The sequence below is a fragment of the Aptenodytes patagonicus genome, chromosome 6 (assembly GCF_965638725.1).
Source record: "Aptenodytes patagonicus chromosome 6, bAptPat1.pri.cur, whole genome shotgun sequence".
Classification (NCBI taxonomy): Eukaryota; Metazoa; Chordata; class Aves; order Sphenisciformes; family Spheniscidae; genus Aptenodytes; species Aptenodytes patagonicus.
Genome location: NC_134954.1, coordinates 28,538,036 through 28,550,227, shown reverse-complemented (window position 1 = coordinate 28,550,227; position 12,192 = coordinate 28,538,036). Strand labels below are relative to the sequence as shown.

Genomic DNA, 12,192 nt, shown 5'->3' with positions numbered 1-12,192 from the left:
TAAAAACACGATGTCCCTGCTTAACCTGGATCCCATATATCCAACCTTATCCCTTATCAGCCAGCCATTCGACTTCTACGAAACCTGCAGAAATACTGGAACAAGGCTCTGCTAGAACTACCGTAACTCACTTTTGTAGAGCCTGAGAGCTTCAGGAGAAACCAAAAGCACAGAACAGATATTCTAAAACAGAAAAAAGGTGCTAATATTCCTGTTGAGTCACTCTTCAGTCTGTGATCCCGCAGTAAAGCTCATTACAATGAGACAGGAAATGAAATAAAGCTAATAGAAAGATCTTGCAACATCTTTATGAACATTAATCCAAGGTCTGATGCTAAGTAGTTTAAAACGCAGTATTTTTACTTTTTCAAGCTTCTAGAAGGCTTCCCCAAGATATTTTCTTCTAATGTTTACACAGAATACAGTTTCTTCCATTTGTCCCTGCACTTCTAAGAGCAATTAACTGATTAAAGCCTCTGTCTCAGATGTCAGTAATGGTATCCAGGCAATCATATCTAAATGCGGTAGGACAGTAAATCCATCCAGAGAGATACTTCAATGAAACTCCATGGTTTCTAGCTATGCCTAGAAACCAAAAATAAGGTCAGCTGGAGGCATGATGTATTTTAAAGAACTGATAGGGATTCATCTAGGAAAACCACACAGTATTCTAGATAAAGTAGAAGCCTATCAAAGAAAGTAGCCGCTGAACAAATGGCAACTACAGTGGCTTAGCAAGGAAGGTAAACAGTTCAGATTTTCCTTTCTTCTGAAGATTATTGAGATGGGTGTGGTGCATCAGAGTTGTGCACTATAAGACAGACTTGCATGATTTAGACCTCATCAATCCGGTCTGTACACAGACCTCACAGTTAGCTAAAAATAACAGAAATTTACTCTTTGACATTCCATCCCACTTACAAGTCACAAAAATCTCTGAAGTTCTTAAAATACCTGGGAAGGAGATGAAACTCAGCTGTTAGTAAAAGAACACTTTCAGCACTTCATCAAGCCCCATAAGCAGGCATGCGGAAAGAGAGCTCAGGGTAACAGTTCGAGTCAGTACCGTGAATCTTAAACCTTTTATCAAATTATATGAATAAATAAGAGCTTTAATTCAATCATGACTATCTGAATATTATTAGTCCCTCGCAAAACAGATGAATGCACCATCTGCTGGAATGATCATGATTTCTTATTCTACCTTGGAAGATGCTTGTCTTCCAGTCCATTGCAAGAAGGCCTGAGAACTGTACCATGGAAACATATGCGATGAATGTACAAGATGAAGGTACTACTGAGGCATATTATTTACTGTTGGCTTACAGAATATTGAATAAAAAGTTAATGCATGCGTAGAAGTTGACCTCTGAAGACGTGGGAAGTCCCAGTGAGCATCAATCCCAAACTGAACTGAATTAAAGTATGAGAATAGATCAAACAAGATATGGCAACGTACAATTTTTTTAAAAACTTCTCCTTTTAATGCATTTTAAGCATTACTTTTCAAACAGCATAACAGGAAGCAATCACTGGCCACAGAGTTTTCCAAAGCAAGAACTAAGTATCATTTTAAAAGTACACAGAATAATTTCTGTAAAATATCTGAAGTGACAAATTAAATAGTTACGGATTCTTACACAAGAAGACTCAAAAATATGAGTGATTTTTATGACTGTTAGTCAAAGAAATGTATCCTAAACTGAGATGTCACAGTCTCACTTCTGGAAGCGACAAGTTAATTCAAAATCTCCAAAAGTTGGATCCAAGGGGCCTGGGCTAACTCTACTACCAAGCTAAGAAAAAAAACTACTAAGCAAAGATAACTGCTTCTGAAAAAGTTCATACAAAGTAAATAGTACCTGTCAGTTTTTTAAAAAAGCCAAGTCAAGAAATGTGATGGTAGGACTCAGCTTTGAAATATACTATAGAAAATGTTCCAACTACTTAAATGTCTGTAAAGGAGACAGTAACATAAACACTCCATTGACTTGGATTAGAGAAAAACACCCTTCTACTTCTACAGTATTACAGTGCTGCAAGCAGTAGGGAAGTAAGCTACAAAGAAAGCTTTTCCTTTAGGAACAAAACAAGGAGTCTCAGCTTACAGCTCTAGTAATTTATTCTAATGCTTAGACAACTTCACTTACATTAATATTCTATGATTTGTTCTATATACATCGCATAACTTGCATCCAATCTGATTTTTGTTCACTTAACTAAATCCAGCGTTGGAGCCTTATAATATCTACTGAGCTGTAAGAGGTCTGAATTTTAAAAAAAAAAAACATTTTTCATGTAAGAGTAAATAAGGACTATGATCAAGTTTTTCCTCACCTTTCTCTTTAATGATCAGTTTCATTTGAAAAATAACTCTTGCTATTCTACACTGAGCCAGTGCAGTCTGATTCACCTTTTTATAATACAGGTACTTTCATTCAGCGTATAACACTGCTAACCGTCTTCCTAGTTCTTACCCCAAGGTGCTACCGACTCTCTAAAGTTGTTCACATGCACGTACTTTTAGAGTAACTTGAAGGATATTGAAGTTGCTACAGTATGGCCTCTCCTTTTTGTTACTAGATAAAAAAAGCTCACATCCAAGTGCCTGAGCACTATCAAATCTGCAGTCTGTATGAGCTAAATTTATTCTATTTTTCCCCCTAAGACTACTCCACAAGCCATTTAGCAAAAAATAAATACATCCTTTCTTTGCAGACATTTATACTAGAATATGTGGGATCAACACACAACCCCTGAAAGCCAACAGAGGTAAATTTACACTAGCAACACTCAAAGCTGTTTAACTTACACAGTGAATTACACTGATTCAGTTTAGTATTGAAGTGTGACACAAGCTCAAATAATTTATAGGACTAGGGCAGTTGCCTCCATCAAAGAAAGACTATTTTTGAGATGATACAAGCTTCTTGTTTTACAAGAAATGTGTTAATAGGCATTATATAAAGCAACATCTTCATCCAGTCTTGCTTCAACCATCTTACCACTTTGCTCAAGACTGATGTCTTATGAATAAGTTCATTGTTGAATTGTTCATTCCATTTACCTTTATAAACTACCAACACGCAGACTTTATTCTAAATGTTCCAGAAATTCCTGTGTGGAAATATTTTTTCCATGTTAAAACATCAATGAATCAGGCAGCCTATGACCACCATCTGAAAAACTACTGTTCATTTAGACAAACCAATTTTAAAAGGTTTTTGTCTGAGGATGCTAAGCAACCTTAAAACAAAAATTAAGCTATGTTTTGACTTCCCATTCACTTGCATTTTTAAATTCTCCATTGTATACAAAATGGCTACACGATATTCCCACTCTGTTTCATATTACCGCCCAACATTCAGTTTCTGCACATGAAAGAGGATGTCAAGAATACGTTTTTGAATACTTTTTTTACAGATGTGTCTCTTACAGCTCCTTAGGAACAGACACCATGAGATATCATAAAGCTACCTTTTACATGTTTTTAAACCTGAAACTTAAAATTCTAATAAAAATACAGAATTTAAAAATACAGAATTTAAAAGGTGTCATTAGAAGTACAGCTTATATTAACAACTTCCTTTTTGCTAATAGAAAAGCCACTTCAGAGAGAGAGGGCTGCACAGCTTTTAAACAAAATCAGCTTTAGTACAGTCCTGCTGACTGCAAATATTTGCCTTGACTCACGTGTACTTCATAGCTGGGTTAGAAGAATACCTTCTTCCAGTTATACATAACTCTCATGGTGAGGGTTATTCCTCATAAAGAGATGTATAATTATATAAACAGGCCCCAACTCCTGACTTGCTTTGAAGAAAAAAGCAAGGACAACCACAGGAGGCCTATTAGGGCCTCTGCTCTCCACCTCTTTCACCACTCTAGAGCAAAGGAAGCCTTTAAAAATACCAGCATCACAGATGCAGCTCCTTCACCTAAGCACACAAACCACTAGGTTTGGGCACAGATCCCTACCCTATGGAGTACATGACACAGAAAATCCCAATGCGAAGTGCAGCCAAGAACAGAACAAGGCATCAGGAAACAACTGTGCCTTGCTCTCGTAAAGATGTCCAAGAAGTTTGGACAAAACACCTCATTAATGTGCATGACAGACCTAGTAATACTATATCCAAATGTACTGTCCGAGCTCTTGAAAGAAAGCTGGTAACATGCCAGAAATCATGAATGTTTCAAAAGATGTGTGTAATTGATAACTAGTACACTTCTTATTAACACCACCAGCAGCAGTCATGCAGTACAAGTTGATCTAACACCTTACAGCTTCTGCAGTCAGCAGGTGAATTAGATGGGAACTGAAGATCACAGAACCAGAGCTGTAAGGAATCTTGACAGATCCTCTAGTCACTGACCTTACTCCAAGGCAACATCAATCATTTGAAGTTACTGTCTTGCTTGTTTTTCAATACTTCCATTGGTGGAGATTCATCACATTGTCACCAGCAGCAGCCTCTCAGCACTGCAAGGTGCAGATGTACATACATTTCTCTACTGCTATGGGGCAGTCTTGCTCTCTCCTTTGTCTGTGCTCATCTATCCTTTTTTTTTAACTCAACAGAACAATACTTGCTCTTTTGTGAAAGTTAGTTTTTCTGTGATTATTGAGCTGAAGAAGTTTTCTGTGCAGTCACACAAACATGAACACAAGAAGTGGTAGTAGGATGATCACAAACATAGAGGGGTGGTTCAGTGAGATAACCCTCTGTCAGAAGAAGAGACCTGTTAAATCAACTTGGCTTTTCACCTCCACCTTTACATACACTGCCTGGGTCAGAGCCACCAAAGGCAGTTTCATTAGTGTAACAAAGTCCTAATCCCAAGGCAACAGAAAGAGGAGATGCAAGCCACAAAAGCTGCACTTCTACCAACAGAAGTTTTCAGACAAAGGAACGCAAGAAAGGAGTTGCTACTGAGCATTGAGGGATTAGGGACAAGATTACTCCAGAAATACTAATTTCAGAGAAGAAAGACGCCAAGCAAAAATAAAGAAAAAAGCTCAAAACACAGGCATGAAGCTTGAAGGCCCATTTGAACCTAAGTCATCACCTCATCAGATTATGTTTAAAGTGGAAGGTAGCATCAGGACAACAGGTGCTAGCATGTTGCATACTCAGCAACCCTTCTCTAAGAAACAGACCCCCACCTGCAAAAAAACCCAACTCCATGTTTGTGCTGTGTACCCAAATGGTTTCCCACTGAAACAGACCACGTTGAAAAAGTACCAACACTGGAAGGCAAACTGGAGATCAGAACTTTAGTAGAACCTAGTATTTTCTGGCCTTGGACACTATCTTGCCAAAAACTACTTTATAAAAGATGTAACAAGCTAAGAAGATCATAATTATTCTGTGCCTCACTGTCCTGATTTCAGCTGGGATAGAGTTAATTTCCTTCCTAGTAGCTGGTACAGTGCTGTGCTTTGGATTTAGGATGAGAATAATGTTGATAACACACCGATGTTTAGTTGTTGCTAAGTAGTGCTTACACTAGTCAAGGACTTCTCAGCTTCCCATGCTCTACTGACTGAGAAGACTGGAGGTGCACAAGAAGCTGGGAGGGGGCACAGCCAGAACAGCTGACCCAAACTGGCCAAAGGGACATTCCATACCGTGTGATGTCAGGCTCAGTACATGAACTGGGGAAAGCTGGCCAGGGGGGCTGCTGCTCGGGGACTCGCTGGGCATCCATTGGTGGGTGGTGAGCAATTGCATTGTGCATCACTTGCTTTCTATATTCTTCTTATGATTTTATTTCAATTATTAAACTGTTTTTATCTCAACCCACAAGTTTTCTCACTTTTACTCTTCTGATTCTCTCCCCCATCCCACCGGGGGCAGGGGGAAGTGAGCGAGCAGCTGTGTGGAGCTCAGTTGCCAACTGAGGTTAAACCACAACAATCACTAAGCACACCAGGTCTCTCTTCTGGAGAAGAGATACACAACACACTTTCTTCTGCAGTTAAGAGACATCTTGTGCCAAAACAATTCATATAACAATTACTGATAGACCTATGGCTTTGTCAGAACAATCAAACCAACTCTTCTTCAGAAATACTAGTTTACAGTTTTAAAATGTTTTTGTTCCCCAGAATATCAACTGACCAAGGGAAACTTAACAGATTCCTAGCCTTCTGTAAAATGCAATTTCGCTATCCTAAAAAAAGACTTTGATCCCTTTATTGGTAAGTATTTAAAGTCTAGGAAAAAAAGTTAGAACACCCAAATCTGATACTCAAAATTGGTACAGGTTTTTCAGAGCTTAAATTATTTATACCTTTTTTTTGTTCCTACCAGCTTGCTTTCTAAATACTGTTCATCCCCGTTAGAAACAAAGATCCTATCACACATATTAAAACAGGTTATCTAGCATATCGAAGTCCAATTTATCACTCAAAACACAAAAAATAATAATATTGCAAGCTTCATATCTGTCACTTCACTGACATTTCTAGAGTTGCTCTTTCTCTAGGCCTCAAACTAGAAATCTTTCTTCACATGTCTGCAGGAGCAACTGCAGGCATGCTTCATCCCCTCATGCTGAAGAATGGTTTGGGTTTTATTCTCTCTTTAACAAATGGTGTTGCACGGACAAATTAGACAGGAAGGAGTTGCCATCTCCTTTCCATAAAAGGGGTAGATCCTCCACGATCAGTTTTCTTCTCCCTCTTCCATGTCATGAAATAACTAGCTGCTCCCTTTTCCTCATAGGAAAGCATGTGTGGTGAATCTAGAAACCCCGCCCCCCCAGTTCTTCATATTTTTATTACTGTAGCAAATTCTGGGTTTGTACAATTCATCAGAACTGGCAACCCTGCAATATTCTTCATCCTTTATCAAGAAAAACAATCCCCAGCTACTAAGGATTTTTTTTACCTTTTTTAAACTATTTGTTTAAGAAACTGAGAAAATAAACCATCAGATACAAAAATAGTCAACAGCAGACATCATTTACCATCAGTCACTCAGATAATAGAGAAAAAAAACACATAGAGGTTAAATATTTCTCATGACAGTTTCCACCATTCATTGCCCCTTTCCACTTCACCGTACCAGAACTTTTCCAACAAGAGAACTCATTTTTGGTGGCTACCTTAAGATCAGAAACTAGAAAACAGTAAAAAAAAATCATCTGCTGTCATTGCTAAACCTAATCACATCTGTCTAGTAACCCAGCCTTAGACTGTAGTGAAAATTGATGGCTGTTTGTTCTATGAAACAGTTCAACGGCTTTACTGTCCCAGGTACAAAGAAGAAAAAGTCATGTCAGACCTATGCAAGTTAACTCCTAATCCATCGCTGTGCTGTTCCTTCTTTACCAAAATTCAGTATCAGGTCCATGGATCAGTGCATACCTCCAAAGGTGGTTTAGAGAACCTCTGTCTAAAACCATTTTGGGATAGCACTGGGTTCAATACTGCTATGTCTAATCCTAACCAGCCAGTAATAAAAGAGATTTGCATGACATGCACCAAGCACAACATATATTTGCACAAATACATCTTTCATGCATAATTTCAGCATATAAAGTTATAAATAAAGAAATTAAGACTTTCATTGAAACCACACCCTCACTCATAAGGAAACGCTCCCTATGAGTGAGGGTGTGGTTTCAATGAAAGTCTTAATTTCTTAATTTATAAATATATATATATATATATATATCTCTCTAACGATGGATTTAGAGCTGAGTACTCAGGCAAGTACTAATACATCCTGTCTGTACAGGAGATGGTTCTGTCAAGCAGATACTTGCATTCCTGCAGTTAAAGGATGGCCAGTCCTTTAGGAGTAGCATTATAAAAGACACTAATTAAAAGAACTTCTAGAGCAAGTGCATGAATTCAAGGATAACCCCAAGGAAAAACTAGACATATAAAGGTAGTTCTTCATTAAATCAGATTACAGAATCACAGAATAGATGATGTTGGAAGGGACCTCTGGAGGTCATCTAGTCCAACCCGCTGCTCAAAGCAGGATCAGCTACAGCAGGTTGCTCAATATTCCAGCCACGAGGCCAAGCTTTCCAGGACACAAACTAACAGACATACTTTCTTGGTGTTAAACTAAAGTCATACTTGCTATATGCACAAGCCTCTTTACTCCTAAATACCCAAACATAGGGAGTTTGTTGCTTATCTTCTACTTAAACAGTAAATGAATTTTTTAACTAAGAACATTATCTGACATTTATCTGAGTAACTCCAAGAAAAGCTGAAAGCAACAGGGTGGTTTTTCACCCTGCAGTCCTGCAACTGCTCTCACAACAGTCAGCATCCCAGTATGAAAGTATTCAATATGTAAGGGTGGCTCTTCTGCTATGCTCCATGCAGGATCAAGTATCAACATCATGGGTCGTCTATGAATTTGTAATACCATACATTTAAACAAAGAATTGATCAGGATACTTGTGAGCTATGCAAAATCCCTAATAAATGACTTAGGGAAAGGTGAAAATTGACTATATAAAGTTCTTTGAGGTGCACCTACCTAGAGATACGCCTTTAGCTTTGGGAAGAAGTACACTACCACGTTACAGCTCCGAACAACTGACTTTATGCCTTAAGACTCTGGAGAACAATCAGCTGGAAGTTAGAAAATGATTTTTGGTAAGTGATGAGAATGATTTAGTGTTTTTGTTAAAGGTCTTGGGTGGTCAGGTTTAAGATTTGATTTAGAAAATTCTGTATTCATTTTGGAGCAAAGGAATAATTGAAGCTTTTAATGAGAAACTAGCTCTGAAATAGATTAGACTTTAAATATTAAACTCTCAGTAATGATTAGATAAGCAATAACTGGATTCAGCTAACATTTTTGACAAAATAGCACAGGTCAGAGCTTTAACAGGTAACCACAATGTACAGGAAGACAAAGCTATGCTCTGATGACTGGAATTTAAGATTGCCCTCTCTACGCTCTGCCATCCACCAGATGAAGAAAGAGGAAAAGAGGAAATATGTCACAGGCTTGAAAGACCCAGTTGTTGACTGGATTACAAACCACTGGATGCCGTATCTTTCAGGGTATCAGAAAGTGGTCCACAAACTTGCAAAACAGAGTTAACAGGAACTTATGTGTTCATTTCATTGAATGTTTTTCTTTTCCAATTCCATCTCTGTAAGCCAGAGGCTTTAGACTGTTTACTGCAGAACTCAAAGAGCTTAAGAGCAGTAACTTTTGCCTACAACAGAAACTAACCTACTCACCAATTCAGTGGCCTTAAAATGTGGCTGATGTGCAGTTTGTGGGAAAGTGTTATACAGGATGCCTCAAGGTACCACAGAGTGGGGAGGGAAAGACTACTTAGCTTCTGAAGTTATGTCAAAGAATGGCAAGATATCTGCGTGGTCCTTGTAACCACTTAAGTGAGACTCCTTAGTTCCCCATGCCTTAGGTGTTATTAAGTGCCAATGATTATGATGACAATATGATTGTCAGCCTGGACTCCACAGTAAACAAGCGTTTTTCTAGCCTCTATTATAAACTCCACCAGAAAGGGGCTTTGATTACAACTCAGAGGATTGGGAGCAAGCAGCACTACAGACTAACTGCTACTAAATGAACGTTGTTTCATTAAGTCAGAATTCCTATCAAGATGAATTAGAAAAGAACAATTTACATTTGAACTGAAGACTCAATCATTTTCCTGAGATTTAGGAGGTAAGAGCAACTGACAAAAAGCTTTAAATACCGAACTTGGACTCTGAAGAGGTGTCTGACATGTCAGACACCTCTTTAGTTATTCTTATAAAACTGTCAAGTGAAGGAGCACACCAATAATTAGTATGGACTTCCTCATTCTCTGCTAGCACTTGTGTGGTAGGAGGAAAAAAAAATAGAAAATTGAAGGACAGTACAAGTAGTAAACCATTTTAGGCAAGGCTGACTTTTTGTTTTAAGTTGGCCAGCCACTGAAAGAACTCTGTATTAGGGCATTAAAATACCTTTTTCCCCCCTGAACTTTAGAAATTTTATTTTCTGGGACTGCTACTAAAAAGTAACAGTTTCAAAAAGTAAAATTTCTGCATCCTGACAGAGGTGCCAGAGGCCAGCATTTCATGAGAAGGTAAAGGAATAACTCTCATTCTCTAGAGAGGAAGAGAGATAGAAAATAGTTTCTTAAGAAACAAAATCCACATACAGGCTGGCTACATTTATGTTCTTAACATCTAGGACCATGTTTGCGTACACATTTGTACAGTTCTTAACTCTTCTTAGTTCTTAAGTCCAGACATGGCAATTCAGCAAGCTTTCTTCAATCAACTTTGTTTTTCTTAGCACCCTCTTCAGAACAAGTGGTCAAGAAATGACCATAGGTCAGACTGAACTTAAAAGGGACAAAAAAATTTCATTTAAGGTATAGATATATCTCCCTTTCTAAAGATGGCACCACTACGCAGTCAGCTCATGGACTCAGGAGGCCCCTGGGCTAGAAGTGACAGTGATTCAGCCGTTCTTCCCCAGCATTTTCTTCCTGTATGGAGATCTTCAAAGGACTTCGCATTTCTTTCCAACCAAGCAGCAGTCTAATATTTTAAAATAATAGGGATACTTCATACCTACCGGTAGTATTTGGCCCAATTTCAAACAAAAGATACTTCCTAGACTTGTTTCCAAACCTCGTGAGAGTCTGTTCTAATATATGAACATACTGTTTTCTTTTCCACTAAGTGACAGAAATCTGAAGGGGTTCTTTGGGTCTAAAGGGTCTCTTCTGAAAGCTTGCTGGAAGAATACTTGGGGAAGAAGAGAGAAGCAAGAAATGAGTAAACAAGAAGATGAACCACAGGACAAAGCAGCAGCAGAAGAATTCTAACAATCCCCATGCCATTACAGAAAAGAATCAACTTCCCTTGAGAGACTGCAATCTAAATCTGTGAAAAGAAAATTGTTCTCCTCATTAACTTTGCAGAGGAGACTTAAAACAAAGAATGCTAGCTTGCTTACTCCTATTCTCATTGAGGGAAAGGTTTGACTTTGCAGACTGGAATTCCAAAGGTTCCCGTACTCCAATGGCTTCAGCGGCCATTTCACAAATTAGAAGGCATGTCAAAAAAGCCAATTAATTCCCACCACCTTGTTAGAGAGAACAACAGAAGGAGTTCTCTAATCCAAATGGTCTATAATCTACTTAAGTCTGTCTGCAACACCTTGAGGAAATTCTAAAGCCTTCAGAAAGGCACTTTGGGGTAGATGATGCCACTTAAGTTTTAGCCAGTGAGATTGTCTTTTCTCATAAATAACCCAGCCAATTTACCTTCATCTATACCTCTAGTCTGAAAAGCCTTGACATTAGATTTCCTGTAATTTGAGGATAACTTGTACTGAAATGAGGACAAGCGTGATAGTTTACCTTTTAAGATTTTCCAAACCCAGTCATTTATTTCCAGTTATAGGTTAACCATATAATTTACTTGGACAGCCAGAAGGCATTAACAACAGAAAAAAAAAGTTTGGATTTTCATTACTGGGCACAGAACAAGAAACAGCAGAAAGCAGGATAACTGAAGGAACATGAAGTCCTACAAAATTTAAGAACAGGCAGATTCTAGATTTGGAAGTTGGAGATCTTCAGTTGCTTTTAAAATGGGAACCACAAGAATCAATGGTAGTCGCAAGAATCCCTTAGGGCCTGTTGCTGAAAAAAATTTCTTAAACTTTACATAATCTTCAACAAATGTCCACTTCAATCTTTTCATCTCATGCGAAGTCTTCACCTGTTTATAATTTGGTCAAAACTGAAGATAATTCAGCAGTTTTTGTAGAGGGGGTTTCCCCGCAGCTAATTCCTAGAGAAATTAAAGGACTAGCCTTGATACAAACTCAGTCTATAAATGAGAAGATATTCCCTGCAAATAAAATGCATTTTTTGACAAGCCAGAAGCTTTCTCAAGCAGGCGAGTTTGGGACCTAGTTGCCATTTTAAGCAAAAGGATCATAGGTGGGTCCCATACTGCTAGCACAAGTAATGCAGTGCTCAATGTTTTCCTTCTCCATTGCTGCAAGTTGTGACTGAAAGAAAGCTGGAGGACAAGAGGGGTGAAATGAAAGCTGTAGTGAACAATCCAGTAGCTAAAGTTACCTGTTAAATTTGTACTAGTGGAATCAGGATCCAGCAAATGTTAACGTCAGCTGAAGCAGTAATTCAGCAATAAAGTATGATCAATGGTTT

At 38.3% G+C, this 12,192-nt stretch overlaps 1 protein-coding gene across 7 annotated transcripts in view; it reads right to left on the bottom strand.

Annotated features, from left to right (window-relative positions):
- ARMC8 (armadillo repeat containing 8) overlaps positions 1 to 12,192 on the bottom strand; it is an 82,160-nt gene that overhangs the window by 52,817 nt on the left and 17,151 nt on the right. The gene's annotated exons all lie outside the window — the stretch shown is intronic.